This window comes from Monodelphis domestica, chromosome 7 (assembly GCF_027887165.1).
Source record: "Monodelphis domestica isolate mMonDom1 chromosome 7, mMonDom1.pri, whole genome shotgun sequence".
Classification (NCBI taxonomy): domain Eukaryota; kingdom Metazoa; phylum Chordata; class Mammalia; order Didelphimorphia; family Didelphidae; genus Monodelphis; species Monodelphis domestica.
Genome location: NC_077233.1, coordinates 222,104,078 through 222,113,604, shown reverse-complemented (window position 1 = coordinate 222,113,604; position 9,527 = coordinate 222,104,078).

The following is a 9,527-nucleotide window of genomic DNA, read 5'->3' as shown; positions in this document are numbered from 1 at the left end:
GACATTGTGTATATCTTGGTTCTGGTTAAATCACTGTTCTAACTAATTCTAACAAGCCATTTTTTAAACTTTTTAATTGATGTCATTTGGTTTTTTTATTACATCACTGTAATTTCCTCCAGTAGCTTTCCCCCTTCCCCAAGAACCATCCTATGTAGCAAATAATATTCTTTCAAAAGGAAAAAATAGTGCAACTGATCAATATTTTGAAAAAAGTATAAAAATAAGTGCAATACACCCATGTACACCTACCACCTCCACAAAGAAAGGGGGTAGGTTGGAGGTGGCCTCTTCATTCAGGTAATGTTTGATTTTTTTTTTTACCATTTTGTTACATTCCTTTTTCATTTTTTTCATGTTCTTAAATTTTACTTAGTTACCGTGTATATTTTCTTAGCTCTGCTTATTTCACTATATCAGTTTAATGTAGATCTTTTCCTGTTTCTCTATAGTTATCATATGCATAATTTCTTATGGCACAGTAATCTCTGATATTCACGTTTCATAGTTTAGCTATTCCTCAATCTATTTTTAAGATTTTTTGCTTTCACAAAAAGTGCTGTTATAAATATTTTGGAGTATATGGGGACTTTATTCTTTTCTGTGGCTTCCTTGAAGGATAAGCCCAGTAAATGGAGCCTTTGGTTCAAAGGATATAGACATTTTAGTCATTTCATTTGCGTAATTTCAAATTGCTTTCCAAAATGATCATACCATTACATAGCTCCACTAAAAATATATTAGTATGTTATTTCCTTCTATGATTCCTTTAACAATGACTTGCCTTTTTTTTTGTCATTTTTGCCAATTTGTGTGGTGTGAGGTGAAACCTTAGGGCTGTTATGATCTGCATTTATCCTTAGTGATTTGTATCATTCTTTTGAGGTATTCATATTCTTTGATCATTTGTGTATTGGGGAATGGCTATTAATCATAAAATTACTAATTGCTTATTTTGGATACCAAACTATTATCAGAAACTTCATATAAAAAAAAATTCCCCATTCCCCCACTTTCTTACTTTTCTCAGAAGCTTTTTGTGTCAAGTAATCAAAATTGTCAACTTTATCCTTTGTAACTTCCTCTATCCCTTGTTTGATTAAGAACATATCTACCTATAGCTGTGAGAGATATAGTGTGTTTCCTAATTTTTTATGCTATCTTTAAGTCCCATATCCATTTAAGAATGTATTGTGGAATATAGTTGAATGTTGGTCTAAGCCTATTTCTACCAGACTTTTTCAGTTTTCCTAGCAGTTTTTTTTTTTAATCAAATAAGGATATTTTCCCTAGGCAATTTATGTTTTCCACTTATAGCAGATAGCAGATTATTGAATTCCATTGTTTCTGATTCTCTTTTGTCTTGCCTGTTTCATTCTTTCTATTCTTTAATCAATATGAGATGGTTTTGATGATTGCTGCTTTACAATATAGTCTTAGGTCTAGGAGGTGCTATTCCTTCATCTTTTGTTTCTTTTCATCATTTTCCTTGATATAATACTACTTTTGTTTTTCCAAATGAATCTTATTTTATCAAGTTTGGTAAAATATCCTCATTATTTGATTCCTATTTATATTGTAATCTGGTTCAAGCTGCACTGGGAGTGTTTTTGACCATGTTCTAGATCTTTTTTGTTTTTTCCAAATGAATTTTATTGTTTTGTTTAGTTCAATGAAGTATCCTATTGGTAATTGTTTGGTATAGCAATAAAAGTGTAAATCAACTATGGTATTATTGTCATTTTTATTACATTGGCACTGAGTATTCCTCCAGCTGTTCTTTATTTCTTTAAGGAGCACTTTGTAATTCAGTCTCTCCAAGTCTTGTGACTTTTGATAGATCAATCCTTGGACTTTTTTTGCATTTTGTAATTATTTGCAATGGGATTTCCCTTTCTATTTTTGCTTCTTGTTAATACATAAAAGTCATCCTTGGTTTTGGAGGGTTTTGTTTTATACCTGCAACTATTATCTCAATTAATATTTTTGCTGATTCCCAGGATATTTTAATTATACCATCATCAACAAAGTGGGATATTTTATCACCTCTCTTACTTAGTGCTTTAAATTTCTTTTTCTTGCTTTATTGCTCTTCCTAGAAAATTTATAACTATCAAATAAAAGTGGGAAGAATGGGTAATCCTTGTTCATTCATACACTTATTACTTTTTGGAAAAAGTGTTTTAGAGTGTATATACCCACTGCATATAATGTTTGCTTTTGGTTTTAGATACTTTTTAATCATATTTTTTTTAAAGTCCTTTAGTGCTTATACTTTGTAGGGTTTTATAGCATAAATATGTCTTGTACTTTGTCAAAGGTTTTTTTTTTCCCCCCAGCAACTATTGAGATAATTACGTGGTTTGAATATTTTAGTTTTTAATGTGTTTTAATTGTGTTTATTATTTTCCTCATGTCAAACTATCCTTTCTTCATGGTCACAATGAATGATTTCTTGGTTAAAATTTAGTCTGATGAGAATTTGCTTAAATGCTGGTCGGCATGATACTGGTCTATTGTCTTCCTTTTCTCCTTTATTATTTATTGGTTTAGGAATTAGGACTATAATTTGTCTCATAAAAGTATTCTGATAGAGTGCTTTTTTAGTTTTTCAGAATAATTTGTGGTGTATGAGTACTAATTGTTCTTTAAAAGTCTGATAGAATTTACCAAGGAATCCATCATGAGTAGAAATTTTTTCCTTCACAAGCAGGAGTTTTTTTCTTTGTTAGATCCTTTATAGCAACATTTATTTCCTTTTTGGAGATTGGATTATTTAAGATCTACCTCTGGTCTTGTAATAATTTGGGTATTTTATAGTTTTGAAGACATTCCTGCATTTCTTTTGTGTTCTCAGGTTTTATTTTTATATATTCCTATGAGGTTTTTATTTCCAATTTACTTCTACCGATTTCCTTCTAATTTTTGAATACATATTCAGTTCATTAACCCTCCCCCCCATTTTGTTTATATATTTGCAAAGATAAGATTTTCCTCTGAGAATTGCTTTAGTTGCATCCCAAAAGTTTTAGTGTATTCATCATTATTATTTTGTTTCACATAATTATTATTTCTATGATTTATTCTTTGACCAATTCATTATTTAGGATTCCATTGCTAAATCTCCATTTGGGTATGTGGCTTTTGTTTGTTGTCTCTAAACTAATGACTTTTTGCTATACTGTGGTATAAAAAAGATCTCATTATTTCTGCCTTTTTATAGTTGTTTACAAAATCTGTGCCCAATGAATAGTCAGTTTTTCTAAGTTTTATGTGGAACTGAGAAATATGTATATGCCTTTACAGTCTAGCAGTTTGTTCAGTTCTGTATTTTCCTTTTGGTTTGTCTTTCTATTGGACTTACCAAAACTTAGAGAGGGATACTGAAATCTCCTGTCACTTTTGTGTCTGTATCTTCTTATTGCTCAGTTAATATTTCTTTTATGAATTTACAAATTTACTGAAACTAAAATGATAGGGCATTTCCTTGGACAATTTGCTAAGGAAAAGTGCTATGGCATTTGTAGCATAACACTTATTTGTTGTTTATATGAAATTCCATTCAGCATAATGTAGCTTCCTTAACCCTTTTTAAGATTTTTTGAATTATTTATGTTTTGCTTTGTCAGATAGCATAACTGCAACTCCTTCTTTTTTTTTGTATTCACTTGATACATGGTTAATATTTTTTCCATCTCTTCAGTTTTTTTTTAAGGTAGAGAATTTTTTAAAAATTAAGCATTTAATTAATTAATTTAGAGTATTTTTCCATGGTTGCATGATTCATGTTCTTTCTCTCCCCTCCTCCCACCTCCCTCCCATAGCTAACAAGCAACTCCACAGGGTTTTACATGTGTCATTGATTAAGATCTATTTCCATATTATTAATATTTGCAATAGAGTGGTTGTTTAAAAAGAGTCTATGTCCCCAATCATATCTCCATCAATCCACATGATCAAGCAGTTGTTTTTCTTCCTCATTTCTACTCCCACAGTTCTTCCTCTGGATGTGAATAGCGTTCTTTCTCATAAGTCTCTCAGAATTGTCCTGGGCCATTGCATTGCTGCTAGTAGAGAAGTCCATTACATTCAATTGTGCCACAATGTCTCTGTGTACAATGTTCTCCTGGTTCTGTTCCTTTCACTCTGCATTCATTCCTGGAGGTTGTTCTAGTACACATGGAATTCCTCCACTTTATTATTCCTTTTAGCACAATAGTATTCCATCACCAACATATACCACAATTTGTTCAGCTATTCCCCTATTGAAGGGCATCCCCTCATTTTCCATTTTTTGGCCACCACAAAGAGCACAGCTATGAATATTCTTGTACATGTTATTTTTCCTTATCTCTTTGGGGTACAAACTCAGCAATGCTATGGCTGGGTCAAAAGGCAGACAGTCTTTTAGCGCCCTTTGGGCATAGTTCCAAATTGCCCTGCAGAATGGTTAGATTAATTCACAACTCCACCAACAATGAATTAATGTCCCGACTTTGCCACATCCCCTCCAGCATTCATTATCTTCCACTGCTGTCATGTTAGCCAATCTGCTAGGTGTGAGATGATACCTCAGAGTTGTTTTGATTTGCATCTCTTTGGTTAAAAGAGATTTAGAACACTTTTTCATGTGCTTATTAATAGTTTTGATGTCTTTATCTGAAGATTGCCTATTCATGTCCCTTGCCCATTTATCAATTGGAGAATGGCTTGATTTTTTTGTACAATTCATTTAGCCCCTTATAAATTTGAGTAATTCGGTCTTTGTCAGAGTTTTCTGTTATAAAGTTTTTTTTCCCCCAATTTGTTGCTTCTCTTCTAATTTTTATTGCATTGGTTTTGTTTGTACAAAATCTTTTTAATTTAATGTAATAAAAATTATTCATTTTAAATTTTGTAATATTCTCTATCTCTTGCTTCGTCTTAAAATCTTTGTTTTCCCATAGATCTGACAGGTATACTATTCTATGTTCACCTAATTTACTTATAGTTTCCTTCTTTATATTGAAGTCATTCATCTATTCTGAATTTATCTTGGTGTAGGGCATGAGATGTTGATCTAAACCTAATCTCTCCCATACTGTTTTCCAATTTTCCCAGCAGTTTTTGTCAAATAGTGGATTTTTGCCCCAAAAGCTGGGGTCTTTGGGTTTATCAAACACTATCTTACTGTATCTGTCTATTACCAAGTCTATTCCACTGATCCTTCCTTCTGCCTCTTAGCCAGTACCATATTGTTTTGATGACCACTGCTTTCCCTTAAGTTTAATTTTGTGTGCATTTTTTGCTTAAGTGAGTTTCTTGTTAGCAACAGTTTTGTTTTCTTATTTGGTCTGTCACTTTTTCCATTTTATTGGATTGTTTAATTCATTTACATTCAAAGTTGTGAGTTGGATTTATTTTCCTCTATTTGAGTCAAATATTGGGGATTTTTAAAGTTACATTTCCTCCCTCTTCAGCTATAAACAATATTATATTTCTTTAGTTATTTTAGCTTAAATTTTTTTCCCATTCCTATCTTTCTCACACCTCAGATTCTCTCCTCCCATTTGTTACTCTTTTCCCTTTTGAGTTTTGCTTATATAATGGAGGGAGAGAAATGGAGTCTTCCACCACTGAATTCAGGACCAGAGTGTGGTATAGATGAAATGAAGCTAAGGTGTGGAGAGGGGATAGATTGGTTTTCCTCTCTCTTTCCCTGGTAAATCCCACTCTTTTTGCCTTCAGAATCACAGGTTACTGTTCCCTCAGAGACTTGGTTGAAATTATAGGACAGATAGCTTCTCCCTCTTTGAGGAGAACTTTTCTCCCCCAAATTCCAAGTCTCCCTTCTTGGATACTATGAAGCAGGCACTTGATCTGGTAAACAACTTTATTGTAAAGGATCACATGAAAGGTAGGGCAAGTGAGTTGTAGGTTAAGGCAATAGGAAAGTGGGAAATAGGAAGTCCCTAAACAATTGAACCCCTTTTCCCCAAATCCTGCAGGGTCAGGCTTTGCCTGCCTGACCCTCTGGGGTCAATTGTGAGGCTGTCCTAATTCCTACCTGTCCTAGCTATGATATCAAATTCAAGGCTGTCTAGAGGCATTGAGAGGAAGTCTTCATGTGGTGAATAGCTTTCTGGCAAAGTCCTATTAACTCTGGTTTGGATTGAATTGGATTGGATTGGATACTGGGGTCAGGTTCACAAGAGGATGCTCCAGGCTCAGAGGTCCACTCATCAACCTCCCTGGTGGCTTCCCAAAGAAAAGTGAGTTCAACCGTTTGTATATTCTCAGTTCCTCTGTTCCTTCTCTGGAATTCTCTCTCCTTCCTGCCCTTTCCCCACTCAAGTTGATCTTCCACCATGATGAGTCTGCTTTCCTCTCTTACACTTACTAATTTTTTTCCTTGCTTGCTTTTTATCTAGTTATTTAATTCTTTGTTCCTCTCAGTAAAGTAGATCCTTCCTTCCTCTCTTCCCCTTCAATTGGTCCTGTTCATTAAATTTTTAAAATTTCATTTTTGCACCCCTTTCTAGAGGGAGTTTCACTTGTTTTTCATTATTCAGATTGTTTCTCTTTTTTATCTTCCCTCCCCCCCCCGCCCCCCATTATTATTTGAGCTGTTCCTATTATCTGATTTCCTAATGGAATCAAAATTTCAGAGATTTCCATTCTGGCCTCTCCATTTTAGGCAGTTTCTGCCACTGCCTTGTAGAGCTTACCATGAAGATTATTCTTTTATATTGTACTGACTCAGAACAAGGGCAATTCCTGCTGGGTTATTCATGTATCATTGTTTAAAACCTATTCCATGTTATTTATATTTGCAGTAGAGTGATCTTTTAAAGCCAAAACCCTAATCATAGCCCCATTGAACCATATGATCAATCTTGTTTCTTTTGCATTTCTCTTCCCACAGTTCTTTCTCTGGATGTGGATAGCTTCTTTCTCATATGTCCCTCAGAATTGTCTTGGATAATTGCATTGCTGCTACTAAAGAAGTCCATTACATTCAATTGTACCACAGTGTATCAGTCTCTGTGTACATTGTTCTCCTGGTTCTGCTCCTTTTGCTCTGCATCAATTTCTGGAGGTCTTTCCAGTTCACATGGAATTCTTCCATTTCTTTATTACTTTCAGCACAATAATATTCCATCACCATCAGATACCACAATTTCTTCAGCCATTTCCCAAACAATGGACACCCCCTCATTTTCCATTTTTTTTTGCCACCACAAAGAATGAGGCTATAAATCTGTACAAGTATTTTTCCTTATTATCTCTGGGGTATAAATCCAGCAGTGGTATGACTGGGTCAAAGGGCAGGCAATCTTTTAAAGCCTTTTGGGTATAATTCCAAATTGCCTTCCAGAATGGTTGGACCACTTCACAACTCTACCAGCTATGTATTATTGGCTAGGTGTGAGGTGGTACCTCAGAGTTGTTTTAATTTGCATTTCTCTAATCAGGAGGGATTTAGAACACTTTTCCATGTACTTATTGATAATTTTGATTTCAACATGTGAAAACTGCCTATTCATGTCCCTTGCCTATTTATCAGTTGGAGAATGGCTTGATTTTTTTTTTTTTGTAGATTTCACTTAGTTCCTTATATATTGGGGAAATTAAATCTTTGTCAGAGTTTTGTTATAAAAATATTTCCCCAGTTTGTTGCTTTCCTTCTCATTTTGGTTGCATTGCATTTTTTGTACAAAACCTTTTTAATTTGATATAATCATAATCATTCATTTTATATTTTGTACTGTTCTCTGTCTCTTTCTTGGTATTAAATTCCTCCCTTTTCCACAGATCTGACAGGTATACTATTCTTTTAAACATTATTTTATTTGGTCATTTTCATACATTGTTCATTGGAAACAGAGATCATTTTCTTTTCCTCCCCCCCTACCCCTCCCCAACCGATGGGCGATTTGGTATTTGCATTAGGGCACTCATTTAGTGTCTCTCCTCGATCATGTCCCCTCAACCTCTGTAGTCAGGCAGTTGCTTTTCCTGTTTTGTTTTGTTTTTCTCATAGATCCCTGCAGGTTGTTCAGGGACATTGTAAAGCCATTACTGGAGAAGTCCATTAAGTTCTCTTGTACCACAATGTGTCAGTTTCTGTGTACAATGTTCTCCTGGTTCTGCTCCTCTCACTCTGCATCACTTCCTGGAGGTTGTTCCAGTCTCCATGGAATTCCTCCACTTTATTATTCCTTTTAGCACAATAGTATTCCATCACCAACATATACCACAATTTGTTCAGCCATTCCCCAATTGATGGGCATCCCCTCGTTTTCCAATTTTTGGCCACCACAAAGAGTGCAGCTATGAGTATTCTTGTACAAGTCTTTTTCCTTATTATCTCTTTGGGGTACACACCCAGCAGTGCTATGGCTGGATCAAAGGGCAGACAGTCTTTTAGCGCCCTTTGGGCATAGTTCCAAATTGCCCTCCAGAATGGTTGGATCAATTCACAACTCCACCAGCAATGCATTAATGTCCCTACTTTGCCACATCCCCTCCAGCATTCATTACTTTCCTTTGCTGACAGGTATACTATTCTATGTTCACCTAATTTATTTATGATTTCACTCTTTAAGTCATTTATCTTGGTATAGGGTGTAAGATGTTGATCTAAACCTAATTTTTCCCATACTGTTTTCTAATTTTCCCAGCAGTTTTTGTCAGATAGTGAGTTCTTGTCCCCAAAGCTGGGATCTTTGGGTTTATTGAACACTAGCTTGCTGAGGTCATTTATTGCTAATCTATTCCATTGATCCACCCTTCTGTCTCTTAGCCAGTACCATATTGTTTTTGATGACCACTGCTTTTTAGTACAGTTTAAGATCTGGTACTGCTAGGCCCCCATCCTTCACATTTTTTTCATTATTTCCTTGATATTCTTGATATTTTGTTCTTTAGATGAACTTTGTTATAATTTTTTCTAATTCTATAAAAAAAGATTTTTTGGTAGTTTGATAGATATGACACTGAATAAGTAGATTAATTTGGATAGGATTGTCATTTTTATTCTATTAACTCATCCTACCCATGAGCAAATTAATATTTTTCTGATTGTTTAGATCTCGTTTTAATTGTGTGAAAAGTGTTTTGTAGTTGTGTTCATGTAAATTCCTGTGTTTGTCTTGGCAGATAGATTCCCAAGTATTTTATATTGTCTAGGGTGATTTTAAATGGAATTTCTCTTTCTCATTCTTGCTGCTGAGTTTTATTGGAAATATATAGAAATGCTGATGATTCATGTGGGTTTATCTTGTACTTTGCAACATTGCTAAAGTTGCTACTTATTTCCACTACTGTTCTAGTTGGTTTTCTGGCTTTCTTTAAGTATACCATCATATCTTCTTCAGAGTAATAGTTTAGTTTCCTTGTTTCCTACTTTAATCTCTTCAATTTCTTTTTCTTCTAATTGTTATCGCTAGCATTTCTAGAACAATATTAAATAATAGAAGTGATAATGGGCATCCTTGCTTCACTCCTGATCTTATTGGGAAGGCTTCTAACTTGTCCCCATTGCA